Source organism: Notolepis coatsorum, assembly GCF_963971535.1.
Source record: "Notolepis coatsorum genome assembly, chromosome: 7".
In the NCBI taxonomy this organism is placed as follows: domain Eukaryota; kingdom Metazoa; phylum Chordata; class Actinopteri; order Aulopiformes; family Paralepididae; genus Notolepis; species Notolepis coatsorum.
The window spans coordinates 102,318,157-102,336,101 of record NC_140171.1 but is presented as its reverse complement, the minus strand read 5'-3'; the positions used below and the strand labels follow the sequence as shown (position 1 = coordinate 102,336,101).

The 17,945-nt window shown below is 43.7% G+C and overlaps 1 protein-coding gene across 3 annotated transcripts in view; it reads left to right on the top strand.

The window, feature by feature from the left end:
• The first annotated feature begins 4,572 nt into the window (after positions 1–4,572).
• Positions 4,573–17,945, top strand: part of LOC311232659 (vasorin-like) — a 131,228-nt gene continuing 117,855 nt past the window's right edge. For 2 of the 3 annotated variants that reach the window (XM_084319520.1, XM_084319522.1), the window contains exon 1: positions 4,573–4,813. The gene's annotated coding sequence lies outside the window, so the exon portion shown is untranslated. Of the gene's footprint in view, positions 4,814–5,189; positions 5,301–17,945 lie in introns of all 3 variants that reach the window. The other variant, XM_084319521.1, reaches the window with a different exon arrangement.

The following is a 17,945-nucleotide window of genomic DNA, read 5'->3' as shown; positions in this document are numbered from 1 at the left end:
TTTTCTTTGTCCCCTTAGGAAAGACATCTCTCTGTATTTGACCCATCCCCGGTTGCCAAAGACAGGCACCCCGGGACCGACTCCAGTTGTAATACCAGTGCCTTGCTAAAGGGCAATGGCAGGAGCGTATAGTTCTAGCAAACATGTATTTTTGTGTGGAAGGAAGTCAGAGTACCAGGAGGAGACGCAAGCAAACACAAGGAGAACATAATACATTCCACACAGAGAGTCCTGCCGGGGGTCTGATTCCAGGCCCTTATTGGTGCTGCCGTGACCCCATGGTGACCTCATTAATACAGTCAGGATCAGGTGTGTGTGAGGGAGGGGGGGGGGGGGGGGGGGGGCACCCTGGACATATTCTACATAAGTCTATATATAGTTGTAGTTATCATCAGTCTTCATTTGCAAGTGGTCCCATCCTCACTACACGACAGTGGCTCAGGCGGTAGAGCAGTAGTCCGGTAATCCAGAGGTTCCCGGTTCGATTCCCGCTCCTCCCAGGCAGCATGTCAAAGTGTTCTTGAGCAAGACACCTAATCCCTAACTGCTCCTAACAGTTCTGAGCAATAAATCAGAATTGAAGAAATGTCATACTGTGCCTTTAAAGTTCTCCAATTGTTTGGGGGCTATAGCGGGATACCGCGTCTATGTCAGTCCGTGTTTGCGACACTGATCAACAGATGATTCTTTTCACGAGTGAACACGTTGACCCCGCGAGGGTATCTGAGCAGTAGCCCGGGTGATTTAGTGTGAGCGTCAGATTTCAGTTTGCCTTTGCGCGCCTCATCGCAGGCTCACGTGGTAATTTAGAGTCTTCATCCTCGGCCCATTGACAGCGCGGGTGATGGACGGAAGCGTTTTCCCAAGGCTGGGTATAAATACATCGACTTTAAATAGAAACGTAAACATATAGAGAGGGTCACGTTAATGAAATGCAATATGAGTTGGCGTGACACAGGTGGTCTGGAAATAATAATAACATAATAATAATAAAATACAATTCAATTTCAATGTATTTAAACTCGAAAGGCAACTGAGGTTTCCCTCATTTACAGTCACGTCGAGTGTACATGCAGAAATTAGCACAAAAAAAAGAAGCAAATAAAATCACACAGCATGTAAAAACCATAACAATAAGCCAATAAGATGAGGCAAAAAGCATGGATAACAAATCAATTAAAACACGTACAACTTGATTGACAAAGGTTAGGGATCAAGGTTCTCAACTATGCAACAGAGTGGAGCATCTCAAGCTTTAAGGACTGTTGGAGTTCATTCCATGAGCTAGAGGGGCATCATAGATTTACCCTGTTCTGAACTTGGTGGACCTTAACTCATTGGACGCCACCGCTTAAGTGCGCCAGAGGGCGGTAGAGCGCCACCGCTTTAATCAATGGGAGGAGTGGGAGATTTGCGAGTGCTTAAAATATATCTTAAATTATGGCTATGGGTCTAATACACTCGTCGATTATCAGTGAGTTGCTTGCAATCAACATGTACAAAACTGATTGTTTTTTCATCCGTACATTTCCGTTTTATACCGTTTTGAATACGAGTATAGTTTTGGTGATTTCTAGTAATTCCAGAGAAAGACGCGCTAATAGCCCTTTAGTGGAATACACAAAACACGTTGTCATTTTTCGGCTGATTATCGAATCTTCCTGAAATCAACGCTAGATCATCATTATTGTCCTTCCTCGTGCACGCATGCAATGTTGTTTAGACCGGCGCCCCCCCCCCCCCCCCCCCCCCCCTCCTCCTACCCAAGGGAAAACAGAAACAGCTACACATACACACACACAGATACAGCGTCGATCGGGTAGAAATACATATCAGATCAACGATAAAATGTATATATAATGTTCTTACCTTGTATCTGATGTAATGCAAAAGAAATAATCCAATTATCTGATCTCTATTTGAAGAACTGGGCGCGGAGGTCCGTGCCACGTTCAACAGTATTGCATATGAGGGGGGGGGGGGGGGGGGGCAGCGTTGCAGATGTATCGTTGAAATCAGGTTACCTCGCCTGATTATTTAAACCACGCCCGCACGGCTTGGATCGTCCCAGAAAAAAAATATACCATTCCCAGTGGAGTGCAATATCAGCCGGAAGGCGTAGGGGGCGGTATTTGCCATTTTGAGAGCTCAGACCCATTCCCAACGATAACATCAGGCTGGATGGATGAAAATGAAGGGATATCGCTAATAAAAGAAATAACGATTAAAACCTGACTATACTCGTGATTGGTGCTGAACGGTCGGCGAGTTAACCCGACTATCATCGGGTCTGGCGTCCAATGAGTTAACACTTTCCGCGCCAGACCCGATGATAGTCGGATTAACTCGCAGAACGTTCAGCACCAGACCCGAGTATAGTCGGGTTTTGGTCGTTATTTCTTTTATTCGCTATTTCCATTCATTATCCATCCAGGGAGCCTGCTGTTATCATTGGGAATGGGTCTGAGATCGCAAAATGTCCAATACCGCCGCCTGGTGGCTTGCAGCCGGTATTGCACATCCTTTTAAACTCTATGTATTTGGGTGTGTGTTGATTAAATAGGTCCGGGCGGACTTTTCCTAGTTGGGCATGACGAGCGGTTATAACGCATGGATTGATATGAATCAACCACTCCCGATTCATGTTCTTTGGTGGATTATGATGGCGACACGATTGACATCAATACTTGGAATGGCGATCAAATGATTGAAATATTCTTTTTGGGGTACATCCTAGTCAAGGTAAGGGCTATATGGTATCAATCTTGCGTTGATCCAATAATTCCTTCATTGCGATCGCGTATGTGTGTCATGTACTGTGTAACGTATTCCGTTGGTGACGATCAAAGCATAAAAAAACAACCCCCGCCCCCCCTTTCATGCATTCATGATGAAACATAATACCTATAATCTAGATTTGAATTGAGAATAGTAGCTAGTCCAGGCAAGAAACGACAACGCTTTTAGTACACACATATGGCTATTACGCAGCCTTTTGGGAATTACCCTACCTAGACCGCTCTAAAACTATACTTATATTCACCACGGTATAAAACGGGAATGTATGGATGAAAAAATTATTTCTTTTTCACATATTGAACGATAGATACTCGATGTCAAATGGGCAATAGTATTATATCCATAGCTATAGTATATAATATAGTTTTAACCCTGCAAACACTGCCACGTATTCCTATACTTAAAGCGTTGGCATTTTAACCAACACAGTACACAGCGCTCTCTGGCGCTGATTGAGTTAAAGGCAGTGGTGCAGTCGCGGTCACACCCGGTTACACGCCGTGTTACCAGATCACTGAGGCAGAAGTACGCGCGATCGCGCACGGATGTGTACTTGCGTGTACGCGCACACAAAAATGCGCTGTATCCATTCGTTGTGACTAGTACCCGGCCACCGTTTTACATAACAAAAAGCGCAGGTAGACTAAGTGTCTGGGTGTTGGCTATCTGAATGCATCTCCCCCTTCATTCTGTGTGACACAGGCAGTGGAGGTGAATACTAATGTGGCTCGGAATTCGTGATGGGGGTCTACCTGCTTATGATATTGAATCAAGCGTCTGTGCTGCGCGCCAGCTTTCCATGCGCACATTCACACAAATAGAGAGCAAGAAGAGCTTGTATGATAGAAAGATTGCACTTGCGTATATGCGCTTGTGTGTGTGTGTGCGTGTGTGTGTGCGTGCGTGTGTATAAATCAGTTATGTGCGCATGCACGTACCCGCGCGTGCGCGTGCACGTGGCGTGGCGTGTTACCAGTTCCCATATTAGGACTGCACCACTGGTTAAAGGCACCAGTGGTGCGTTATTGAAATCATCTGGGGTGACACGCACCACGTGCACACGCGCTCCCGGCGCGTGCGCGCGCTCCCGCGAATGCGCATTTAATGTCCCCTCGCTTGGGCACAGACTAAAGACAGTGCCTAATTGCCTCGCGCGTGTGCGCGCTCCCGCGAATGCGCATTTAATGTCCCCTCGCTTGGGCACAGACTAAAGACAGTGCCTAATTGCCTCTACGAATGGAATGTAACACGTCTTCACAACAAGTTAGGTATGAATGTGTCTGAGAACGTATTTAACACACCTGACGACTGACGCTATTGATATGCAAATAGCGAGTGAGCTTGCACACCGTGCTACCCCGTCCCATGAACAACGCATGCCTTAAAGGTCCCTGAGTTTGCTCGGAACAGGATAAATCTGCATTTTGTTATGATGCCCCTAGCTCATGGAATGAACTCCAACAGTCGAGATTCTCCCCTCTGTTGCAGAGTCTGTGATAGGTGCCAGACTGCCCGGAGAACAACCCAACATTCCCTAACAACTACAAGAAACAATGAATCATGATCATTTCCCCTGCTGTGGATATTCCCTGGTCGTATTGTCGCAGGTGCAGTGTTCGGGCACGCGCGCAGCTCCGCGCGCTCTTGCTCGCACCTCCCACTTCCCCAACTTCTTTTTTTCCCTTTTTTTTAAGCGCTCGCCTCTCGTCTTTCTACTATTGTTGAAAGTTGGTGCGCGCCTATTACCCGGCGCACAAGTCTCGCTGACTTCGATCTCGCTGCTTTGACAGACAGCCGGAGCGAATGCCTTGCAGTCTGATACACTTTTTGACAAACTGTATGGATCCATAAAGTTATGCATTCAACTACATATAACTGAAAAAGGTATTTTCCACTCAATTTACCTTGGTCTCCGACTCTCCGGCTCCGCAACGCGTCAACAAAGTGGATACAAAGATTGGACAAAGGTGTCACTCAGTGCGCATTCCGGCGGACTTTGGTTCACTTTACCAAGGTAGGTCTTCCGCAGCTATCGCATTTTACACTGAGTGACAATAGCTCTGATTTTTAAAACAGCAAGTAGTGCATATTCGTACACACTGGATCCTGCAGGAGAAATTAAGCGAGTTTATTGCGGCTGTTGAATGTATTTTGACAATTCCAATGAGGGAGGTGGCGATTGATTGGCAATGCATAGGTTATTATGACTTATGAGAGCGACTCTGAAAGACGTGGAGGAAAGGAACAATAGTGGATACAACCTCAACTTGGTTTAGTCACCTTATCTCTGAGATCGAACATTTTGTTTTGCATCTGAAAGCTATTCTTGTAGTTTGATTTTTTATTACCCCCCCCCTTTCTTTTTGTGTGCATGTCTTTGCATTTCTCAGCCAGGAACAATCTGAGAATCTCCCGGTCAGACACGCTCAGAGATACGGTGTTGCGTCTTTTTCCAGCAGAGATCTGCGGAACATGGATTCGGTCTTATCGGTGCTGCTGCTGTATGTATCCCGTGTTTGTGTCAAATGTATCGGATTAGAGGTCGTTATCTCGCCAGCCGCGAGTGGTTCTCTCAGTTTGTCTGTTTATTTTCACCTCAGGCTGGATATTATCTTTTAGAATGCCAGTTGGAATAGGCCTACAGAAATAATAACAGTAATAATACCTAAACAATAACGCATTTGTTTCTTATTAATAGTCTATGGTATAATAGTACGGCGTAGTCTATATATCCCATATACATAAAATGAATAGAATAGCGTATTGAAATTGAATTGAAATTGAAATACGATTAATTGAAAATGGGGGACCCTGATGTAAACAAGACGAAAGTCTTTCTCTGGTCTGCATCCCCTTAACAATTGTATGTATTGAGCTGTACTGTACTGTACCCATTCTGCAATCTGTTAATAAAGTTTTCATTCATTCATTCATTCATTCATTCATTCATTGACCGTTCATTCCTTGCGATGTCGTGTTATTCAGTGGCCTCCGTGGCTGTAAGTGCCCGGTGCAATAAAGCACGTCAAATCAATAACAGGTTGAGATTAAAACAAACAAACGCAAACCTTGTGTAACGCTACGCGAGTATGAGAAAAGCAAAGAGGGCACGAGATGGACAGGACAGAAGAATGGAGTGTACAAAAGAAAGACAAACTAAGAGGGACGAGATGCACAACAAAAGAAAGAAAAGCAAACATTCCTGACTTGGTGTCTCGGCAATTTAATTAAGGTTTTGTGAGATGCTGCAGAAGGCACTTCGAGGTGAAGGCTTAACCCCAAACGCCCCCCTGTTTCCAGCTTGGACTAATCCCAAGGGTCAGCTAATAAGTGTTCGGGTCATGCCACCATGACAACTAAATAGGGGGGGTAGGGGGGGACCCCAAAGGAGAGCTCCCCAATCAAGGAGTTAATGTGAAGGAAGTTAAGAGCTACAAGGTGAAGAGGATTGGGGCGTGTGTGTGTGTGTGTGCATGTGTGCTTGTGCATGAGTGAGCGATTTCGGTTATCAACCACACCAGCTAAAGACCTCTTCTTAGCAGGGTTGCCCTGTGGTACTCAAGTGTGACCCCCCCCCCACACACACACACACACACAAACACTCACACATGCACGCACACACACACACACACACACACACACACACGCACACACACACACACACACACACACACACACACACACACACACCGCTCACAGTACTGATAAGACTAAGTAAGTCATTCTGCAACATTTGGCTTAAGATCTGGCTTTGGTCGGTTACCTTGAAGCCACATCTTCTTGACATTGACACTGATACACTGACCCCCTCTGTTCCTTTCCGTTTCCCATTTCTGATGTACTCTCCCTCTGTCTCTTCTTCTATTCTTCTGGCTGTCCCATGGTCCTCTCTCTCTCTCCCAGTGTCTCATTGTCTCTCTGTCTCCCTCTTTCACTCCAGGTCTGCCTGTCCCTCTCTCTCTTTCCCACTCTCTATCTCTCTTTCTCTACCCCTTCCCTGTCTCTTCCTATCACTCTCTCTCTCTGGCCCCCCCTCACCTCTCTCTCTCTCTCTCTCTCTCTCTCTCTCTCTCTCTCTCTCTCTCTCTCTCTCTCTCTCTCTCTCTCTCTCTCTCTCTCTCTCTCTCTCTCTCTCTCTCTCTCTCTCTCTCTCCAGTGTGCTCTGTGTTTTGGGCTCATGTGGGAACATTAAAGAAAGTGTCCCCACACGTGTGTGTAGCAGACAGCGTAGGACTTCTGACTGCTGATAAATCATCACGCTCAGTGACTTATCAGGGTGCATGCTGCACAGAGCAGCCTTTTTCTCCTCAAGACATCTCAGCGGCTATATATATCATTCACAGTAACTGTTTGTTGCCTCGCAGCAATTTTGCTTCTACGGCAAGGTTTCATAATGTATTTTATGATAACAGTTAAACCATTATTATGAAATTATGAAAATGTTCTTTTAGTAGTAGTAGTAGTAGTAGTAGTAGTAGTAGTAGTAGTAGTAGTAGTAGTAGTAGTAGTAGTAGTAGTAGTAGTAGTAGTAGTTTTATTCAGTAATCAGTCACACACAATACAATATGCACAATCATTCAACAATCTTTGATTTGGCAGTGACTGAAAAGGTACAGGCTGAAGCATAATGCTTATACATGCCTGTACTATAATCTTAACAAATTAAGACTCCAAAACAGAAAATAAATAACTAAATAAATAATAAAATTAGAATTATTCACATTTGTAATCTTCAAAAATAGCTATACAAACTATACACAAAAATATATATATTTGAAAACCAAAAGCGAATTAAATGTATATCAAAATTGTTCCACGAGTTAACCCCAACAATAGAAATACTTCTCCAATTAATCTCTTTCTTAGCTTTTATTAAAAAAAAAAATAACAATATAAAAACAAAAGTTCACACATCTTTGCAAGCTTCCTTCAGAGGAATCCAGGCAGCACCTACAATATAGACAACGGCTTTCCATGCTCACCAGAGAGGAACCTATACATGTTTAGAACCAGACCCCCCGGGGAGAGGTTTTGGGGTCACTCCCCTTTAGTAACCCATGAGGCGCGTCTCTAAATAACTTCCCCCCTCATTTTCTGAATGTGTTGTATAAACAAAGCGGTTCAGTGGGAAGGTATAGAGCGTGACGCATATACTCCTTGTAACATTCCTCTTTGGTACCAGGAGGAGAAGAGGATGCCTCAAACAGCAGATCTGAGGTCAGATTACACCAGACCTGGGTTAAAAAAAAAAAACTGTTTACCCCTTGGGGTCAGCTGAGAAAAAACGAATCCATCTGCAAATCTCTACTCTCGGTTTAGAAATCTATGTGCAAATTACAAATCCATGCCCATGCAAATCCAAGGGCACAGTTTACAAATCCGTAGGCAGGGATTCATAATCCGAGGGCATGGTTTACAAATCAGAGGGCACTGTTTATAAACCGAGAGCACAGATTTCTAAACCGAGAGTACAGATAATGACACTAAATTGGCTTTCAAATACTCTAAACCGTCATGGCAGTCGTTGTATTGTGTTACAAATCACAGTCAACTGGTAAATAGGTTAAAAGAAGGATCACTCAGAAATACCATTTAACCAAGGTTTAGATTATTACCTTTTAAGCAGATTTCAAGATTACTCACTGAGACTTTATCAGGGTGATCCAATGAATGGTTTCAAACATTTTAAGCAGTTAAGAGGTTTGTGCTGGAATGATCTGTCCAGACCGTGTCAACTTTAAAAAAAAAATGGGATATATCAAGAACATTTCACATTATTATTTATTATTATTATATTTGTAATTTCTTGTACAGGTGTTAATAATAGGTGTTTTTGTCTGCCATGGAAAAAGAACTGATAGCGAAAACACGGGACAGATAACAGCGAAACAAGTCCACACCTGTACAGCATGCTTTCATGGTCCATCTTGACACCTGATCTGTCTGTAAACCAGAGGTAACCCCCCCCCCCCCACAGCAGCCATCCACTACCTGGGGTAACACCCCTCCTCCCCCACAGCAGTCCGTCCCCCATACCTGAGGGTTTAGATTAGGAGGAGCCCACCTCTCAAAACCCCCCTTCTCTTCCCTAAGGGCACATGGTATGCACACACACACACACACACACACACACACACACACACACACACACACACACACACACACACACACACACACACACACACACACACACACACACACACACACACACACACACACACACACACACACACACTTTCAGTCCATTCAATAGCCCTCACACACACACACACACACACACACACCAGGGTTTCCGTTAGAATTTTTTTTTGCAGGTCTGAGTGTCCGGTAGATTTCAATCTACCGGACAAATGGGATAAATTCCGGTCAGAGTTTATTGAGCTTAAAAACAATTGATAGGCCTATATAAAGAATGACATCATCAAGGCATTTATAATATTTTAACTTAAAACTAGGCTACTTTTGCGTATACAGTCATTAATATATTCCAAATAAAATAAATCCATCGAGACTTTGTGCTGCTGCCGACTTGAGGTGTCGCTGTCGGTGGGCAGTCTGCCCGATATTAAACAGCAGTCGGTTATAATCAAATTTTTATGAGCTAACGAATTCCGTTATATTGGACATTTGTATTAATTATATCAAGCGAAGAACTGAGAAATTTGGCAGAGAGAGACGGCAACATTATCGTGGGTTTGCGTGATGACTCCACCTCCCAACGACTTGGTGCTGGTCATAATGTCCTGTGAAAATAATTCCCTCTAAGCACAATTTGATTATTTGAATTGTATTAAAATAGACTAAAGTTAAATAGCCTATGCGATGAGCGAAACAGTCATTGCATTTGTTTCATCGTTGCTTCGCCAAGCAGCCGGTCTGGTAGTGACACCGCTGTGTCAGCGCGAGCTGGCTGTTAGATTTACGTGAAGCATGGAGCTGCAGACCAACAGAGCAGCGTGGTTTTTAGGTCCGGTCCGGTCTGGGCTCAGCAGCGCCGCCCACCCAACAGCTGAATTGCCAATGGCTGGATTGGAGTACTGCATTCTGTGGGGCTGCAGATGGATGCTTCTCACAAATCTAGGAGCAGCGGGCTTGCGCTGACACAGCGGTGTCATTATTGGACCGGCTGCTTGGTGAAGCAACGATGAAACAAGTGTGATGATTGTTTCGTTCATCGCATAGGCTATTTAATTTTGGTCTATTTTAATACAATTCAAATAATCTAATTGTGCTTAGAGGGAATTATTTTCACCGGACTTTATGACCGGAGAGATTAAATATGTCGGACTTCAACAGATTTTGCCGGTCAAATACCGGTAATTACCGGCTAACGGAAATGCTGACACACACACACACACAGACACACACACAGACACACAGACACACAGACACACACACACACACACACACACACACACACACACACACACACACACACACACACACACACACACACACACACACACACACACACACACACACACACACACACACACACACACACACACACACACACACACACACACACACACACACACACACACACACACACGACAGAGAGTCCCCCGGGGCCTAGGGGCCCTCACAAGACACTTCAAAGGACCAGGGTTTGGATCTGTGATCTGCTGTACAACTTGAAGCCAAGCAGGGAATGAGAGGAGCCCAAACAGAGGCCCCGACCCTATTGATTACCATGGACGTGTGCGCCAAATTCCACGCTCATGTAGAGTGTATTGTGTGTCTCAAGGTGGAGGACATGTCTTTGTCTGTGGGAGCCTGAGGCGCAGGTGTAGGGACATGTATATTTGAGTGTACGTGTGTGTGTGTGTGTGTGTGTGTGTGTGTGTGTGTGTGTGTGTGTCTGTGTGTGTGTGTGTGTGTGTGTGTGTGTGTGTGTGTGTGTGTGTGTGTGTGTGTGTGTGTGGTGTGTGTGCGCGCGTGTGTACTTGTATTTCTATACTACAGGAGACACTGACCTGTTTACACATTCATGCAATGGGTACCAACAACTTTATGGGGACAAATGTGGGTGTCCCCATAACACAAATTAGGTTATTGTTATGATTACGTTATGGTTAGGGTTAGGTTATGGTTATGATTAGGTTATGGTTATGATTCGGGTTAGGTTATGGTTATGGTTATGGATAAGGTTAGGGTTAGTTACAGAATGCAAGTCTATGTAATGTCCCCATAATTCACATAAACAAACGTGTGTGTGTGTATACATTGAGCATCATGTTCCTTTAGGTGTATGTGCAACACGTTTATGGTATGTTCATCCCTCATGCTGTGTGTGTGTGTGTGTGTGTGTGTGTGTGTGTGTGTGTGTGCGTGTTATTATGGTCTTAGATGTGTGTGTTCAGTTCACAGATGTGTGTGTTCAGTTCTTCTTATCATCTTAGAGTTACAGCAGAGGCTTGTGCCAAGGGACACAGAGACACACACACACGCACGCACGCACACACACACACACACACGCACGCACGCACGCACGCACACGCGCATGCACAGACGCACACACACACTTACACACAAACACTCAAACACACAGCCGTCCCTGGAGGCCCTTCTGCGATAGGTAGAGGATTAAAGGGTCATAAGTCAAAAGGGGCGTGTCCACATGATCAGTCAACCTGCAGACTGGGACAAGAAACTGATGAGGCAGAAGGAACTGAGAGGAGGGAGAGAGAGAGATAGAGAGAGAGAGCAATAGAGAGAGAGAGGTGGCTATATTATATATATAGAGAGAGAGAAAGAGAAAGAGAGAGAGGGATAGAGAGAGAAAGAGAGAGATATGGATATATATATAGAGAGAGAAAGAGGGATATATAGAGAGAGAAAGAAGGATAGAGAGAGAGAGAATGATGGATAGAGAGAGAGATGGATATATATATTATATACTGTATATATTTATATATATAGAGAGATAGGGATAGAGAGAGATGGATATATATAGAGATAGAAAGAGAGAGAGAGAAAGAGGGATAGAGAGAGAGAAAGAGGGATATAGAGAGATGGATATATAGCGAGAGAGAAAGAGAGAGAGAAAGAGGGATAGAGAGAGATGGATATATACTGTATATATTTATATATGTAGAGAGAGAGAGAGCATAAGAGAGTGATTTACAACAGTGCTCAGTTTAGATTTAGCCTAAAAGCAATTGTGGTCTCAAACCAAATAGCACCCAACCAGAGACCAGATAGGTACTGTTGTGGAATATCTTTAATCAACCATGACAGTGAACTGTTAGAATTTCAAATGAGTCAAATTGTATAAAAATAGAACATAGTTTATTATCTGTTTCTATGGCCACACAAAGAGTATGATCAGTTTATAATGAGAGACACACAAGCGTCTGACCAGAAAGTGACATAGAGCTCTGGTCAGACTTACCATTAAGTACAAAGTTGACATGACAAAGATCAAAAGATTAGAAATTAATAACAGATCTGACAAGAAAGGTAAACAAAAATTAAACAAAGATGAGAAAATTAAAACAAAAGATGGGTTTAGGGCAGGGCTCTACGCTAACCTTTTTCCCAAGGAGCACATCATGCAGGGACCGAAACTAGAGAGCACCACCCGCCATTTGCGCTCAGTTTTTACGTTTGGCGCCTCCCACTGAGAGGTCTGACCGCCGTGTGGCGGGCAATCAAATAGTCATGTGAAAACTGAAAATCATGATCCAATTCTTTAGCGGAGTTCTCACTCGCTGTCTCAGCACAGACATGCAGCGCACCGCGCACTGCTGCTGCTGCTGCTGCTGCTGCTGCTGCTGCTGCTGCTGCTACCCCCTCCCCACCTGTTTCTGTATGCCTGCATGTAAACAGAGGCTATTGCCTCCGAGTCACCGTGACGTTAGTCTAGTCAGTGTGGGACCTTCGTGAGATAACGTTAGCTACCGTTACAAAATTACCCAGTAAACTATTCACTTAGTTTAATACATGAGGCATTGTGTAACGTTATCCAGCCGGCTAGCTACTGATAGCTCCAGACATCAACAAATCCTCCAGCAATAGTCCAGTGCATAATACCTCCGTTGGCTAGGTAGCTCACTAGTCACTACGAAATGTCGCAGTAAACTAAATAGTTCACTGAGGCGTTGTCCCAACGCCATCCAGCAGTAGCTACAGATAGCTCCTGGCATCAATGTCCTACAACAACAACATGCGTATTCGAGTCCCTGGCTTACATCGCATGAGGGCTGCTGACTAGGGTCCAGCTGCAGCGCCGGAGAATCCTTGCTGGAGCTGGAGGCCACTCGAGTATACACACAGACAGTGGAGCTGTTTGCAGACAGCGAGGTGGCGATGTCTCGCAGATAACACAATCACAAGTATGATTATATAATATATATATTTTATTAAAAAACATTTTTTTATATAAAATAATAATAAAAAAAAATTATCAAAAAAAAGTTGGCAGGTAAGAAATATGCTTGGCGGTAGATTCTTCCCATCTACCCGCCACTGGCCGGTGAGTCAAAAAGTTAATTTCGCTCCCTGAGCACATGTGCTCCTAAATGAAAAAATTTAGGAGCACACAAAGAAATTTAGGAGCACCCAAAAATATTTAGGAGCACAGTGAAAATATTTCAAGTAACAGAGTTTTTTTTTTTTTTTTTAATAAATGTATATTTGTACTGTGCGTGCATGTGTGTAAATTAGCTCTTGCTACAACCCTGCATGTTTACATTTTGTATTTTGTACTTGATGTTCATTAACATGTGCTGTCCCTATCAAATAAACTATCAAATCAAACTACTGCTACAAAAGGTTCAGTCACTTAACTTTAGCCCCTTTTATGCATACAATGCTTATGTTTTGGCTGTGTTGCTCTTATAGAAAAATAATCCTTTCAGGGTTGCCTATTGAAATACTGTACACCTCCAGTACAGAAACATTGTTTGAGTTTGCGTGTCAGGTAGACCATTGATTGACAGTCGAGTCTGCCAATTACATCACACCGCTTGCACTCCGGCGCTGCAGCTGGACCCATTGCCCACCTCTGCTGTTGATAACGCTAGCCAAGTTATTATACACACAGATACACAGTGGGCCAGTGACTTTGGTGTAGGGGTGTAACAATGCATCGATCCTAAGGGGGAAATTCAACTGCATCGATTTGAAAATGTTAGAATAGATTATCGCAATTTTAATGTGTACACGTTATGTTATTGTCATGTCCGTTACAGCCAACACACCAACATACGCTACTGCATCAACGTTATGGTTAACAAAGCAAGGCATTCGTTTTGTTGCATTAACGTTATATTACTATTGCTATCGATAAATCTAGGTTTTCTAAAATCTATTGCTATGTAGGGCTGGGCGATATGGCCAAAAACGTTATCGCGATAAAATTATAAAATTATTTTCATATAACTCGATATCGATAATTAGCGTCGATATAATGTCTGTCAAGTTTAATTAACTTTTTATGCCCGGCTCCGATGGACGGGCTATTAATAGACTTGTTTTTCTGCTCTGAATGTCTCGAGTTGATGTCGTCATCAGTCCGCGCACGTTAGCAGTTAGCCAGAGCGAGCAGTGTATCCCATGACAATGTACTAAATAAATATCCCTAAAATACTCTGTTCCGCCACAATACATTGCAACGACGTCCACCGTATACCACACACTACTATAACCGTGGCATCAGAATTCACGCCACATACATACTCGGCACGTAAATATATAAAATAGCACCGTGCAAGCTAAGTATCCTAGCCAGCTTCGTTTCCAAGCGATGTATTCCATGACAATGTACTAAATAAATATCCCTAAAATACTCTGTTCCGCCACAATACATTGCAACGACGTCCACTGTATACCACACACTACTATAACCGTGGCATCAGAATTCACGCCACATACATACTCGGCACGTAAATATATAAAATAGCGCCGTGCAAGCTAAGTATCCTAGCAGCCTTGAGTCCTGAGCTGTGGTGCATAAGCACGTCATCACGTAACGTTGGTTGTTGTTAGTGAGTGTGCTGAGCCGAGGCTGAACGGAGCCAAACTTGGAAAATCGATATATCGAAACTTTGCGACCACGTTTCATGTTTATTTCGAGGAAAAAATGTATCGCGATATTTATCATTATTGTTTTATCGCCCAGCCCTATTGGTAAGAGAGAGACTATAATAAGTTAGTGTCTCGGAAAACGAGAGCCCTGATCGCAATGGCGGAGTTTCAGGAAGTAAACAAGCCAAATGAGAGATTCCGATTGGTCATTTGCTTTATTTCCCATGAAACCAGTCACTTCACTCTACTGTGATTGGACCGTTGGCTTGAGTGCAATGTGGGACTTGTAGTTTTTTAACGATTCTCAGTGGAAAAATAAAAAGTACGACTTAGGCTGTCATCAGCAGTTCGCACACTGTGCGCGTAATTGGTTTTTGAGGTTCGCACACAATTATTTTTAGGGGCATATGCGAGCAATATGGTCGCACTGTAGAGCCCTGGTTTAGGGGCTTTGTTGTGTCTCACACAAGAACTGGAGACGAGGCCAAATGTCATATCTCCTGGCCCTTGGCTGTTTTAAGAACACTGTTAAGACTGTCGCCCTAATGTCTGAGCTGTAGGCTGTATACTAGTTAACTATATTAACCAGTCAAAGCTGTACAGAGATTTAACACAGAGCTATGGACATGATAATATTTTCCAAGACAGTACCTACCCTGACTCTGATACTGTCATTCACCCAACCAGAGACCTGCCTCACCAGACCAGATAGGTACCTACCCTGACTCTGATACTGTCATTCACCCCTGAAGCAAATTACACAACATCAACTCCCAGGCTAGTTACAAGACATCATATCTTTCGTCATATGCTTTCACCTCTACACTACTGTCATGTACAAAGGTCTAAGGACCACACAGAATAATAACTGGAGCCGGCTGCACATGAGCAAAAAACAGCCTCTCTCAGTAAATGCTTTCAAAACAGTCACGGGCAGGTAAGAAACGTACACAAGGCGCTTTTCCAAAATAGTAAATTATATTTATTGTATAGGGTAGGAATTCAAACCTCCACTATTCTAAGGAGGGGAAGTAATCCCACAAACATATAAACAAACAGGGAAAAAGGTAAGGGGAGAACAAACACGGTATACATACAGACAAACAAACAATTACCAAAATAACTATGTGTCCGTTATAGGACACCACCACAATCTAGGATCGATCCACACCAAGTGGTCACTAACACAAAGCCACAATGTATATCGCTTCCACCGCGACAGCTAGTAGAGAAGGCAACCTCCTCACTCCACTCTGAGACGTGGCAGTGACTCCAATGAGGCGCCCGGACGTGTGTCATCTCCCACCCTGTTATTCACTCATCTCCACTGCCTGCCTGAAGATGCACCAATCAGGTGCAACCAATCCAATCAGGGAGATGAGTGGCATCTGCGGAACAGACAGATATTAGGAGATGACACAACATCACACATACAAAACAACATTTACATATACTAACCTGATGTTCAGATGGTGTCATAAATACAGTAATAATGGTAATGACCAACCCACGTACCCATGTACGTCACACTACCCACACGCACTCATGTCACAGTTATGGTTAGGGTTAAGGTCCTATCAACGATTATGGTTAGGATAAGGTTCAGTTAACAGTCATGGGTAGGGTTATGGTTAGGTTAAGGTTCAGTTAACAGTCATGGGTACGGTTAAGGTTAGGTTAAGGTTCAGTGAACAGTCATGGGCATGGTTAAGGATAGGTTAAGGTTCGGTTAGCGGCCATGGTTAGTTTAAGGTTAGGTTAAGCTTAAGTTAACAGTCATGGGTAGGGTTAAGGTTAGGTTAAGCTTAAGTTAAGGTTAGGGTCATGGTTCAGGTAAGGCTGTCGGAAATGTCTCACAACTTATACAGTCGACTACAGAGACTACGGAAAGCGCACAGGGACATACTAACGGCATATGCGCGTGAATAACAGGCAGAGGCTGTGGGACACGGTGTAGGAAGGTGCTGCCTTTGGGTTGCATATTTATCTTGATTTGCCTCGCACTTGACCGGGCATTTGTCATCTCATCCTCTGCCCACCGATTACACCCTTTCAATTAGTCTTGGCCGACAAACAGTGGTTGTGGGCGAGTCTGTGGTATTTTTTTATTTGGACATCTTGTCCACAGATGAGAGCCGGCGGCGACTTCAAAGAGACGACAGGGGGATCAAAAGTTACCCCGCCACAGCACTTTATACACCGGCGGGGGAGGGGGGAATAATGAAAATGTGTGGGTGGGTGTTTGAAAACTAGACACAGAGAAAGAGAGGGAGAGAGAGAGATAGAGAGCAAGAGAGAGAGAGGTAGAGAGAGAGAGAGCAAGAGAGAAAGAGAGAGAGAGAGAGAGAGAGAGAGAGCAAGATAGCAAGAGAGAAAGAGAGCAAGAGAGAAAGAGAGAGAGAAAGTATGCTTATAAAAAAAGATTGAAATAAAAATAGGATGGATGTAAAAGAGGACAAAGCCTTTTGTCCGGCAGACTGTTTATTCCCTCCTGTCTGTGCAGTGATGGGACAGTAAATCAGCTCAAATCAAGACATTCCAGCAGCCAGACAGACACTTCCCCGGGCCAAGACAAGCAGCCAGCAGCCCGCCAAGGGTCACTCAGATGGAGAAAGATTGGACAGGCCCTCAGAGGAAGGCTAGACTAGCCAGACCATTGAGCAAGTCACTTGCGATTAGGACATAGGGACGAAGACTAATGTAGATAATGAAGATATCACCTGGGATTCTGCACACAGACTTGATCATGGAAAATGTATATTTGGTATTCTCATTTTTAGATGGTTGAATTGGGATCTTTGAAGCTTTGAAGCTTTGTTCGATGGGCATGGGATTCTAATATGAAAATAAAATTCGATTATATAAAAAAAAAAAAAAAACTCTGCTTCTCTTTGTTAACTACAACAAGCAATGCTGTTTGTTATTTAAGATGAGTGCTGTTTGTTATTTAAGATGAGGTCGGACTCTGCACTGACAGATTTGTGTTCATTGTGCTGCTTTTATAAAGCCTCAAATGACGGCTTACAATATTTCATGAAAGCAAAGTGTTTTGTTTGTCTAAGATTTAAAAAGGTTTAAACTTTACAGCACTGACAAAGTTGAACAAAGTGCTGTAC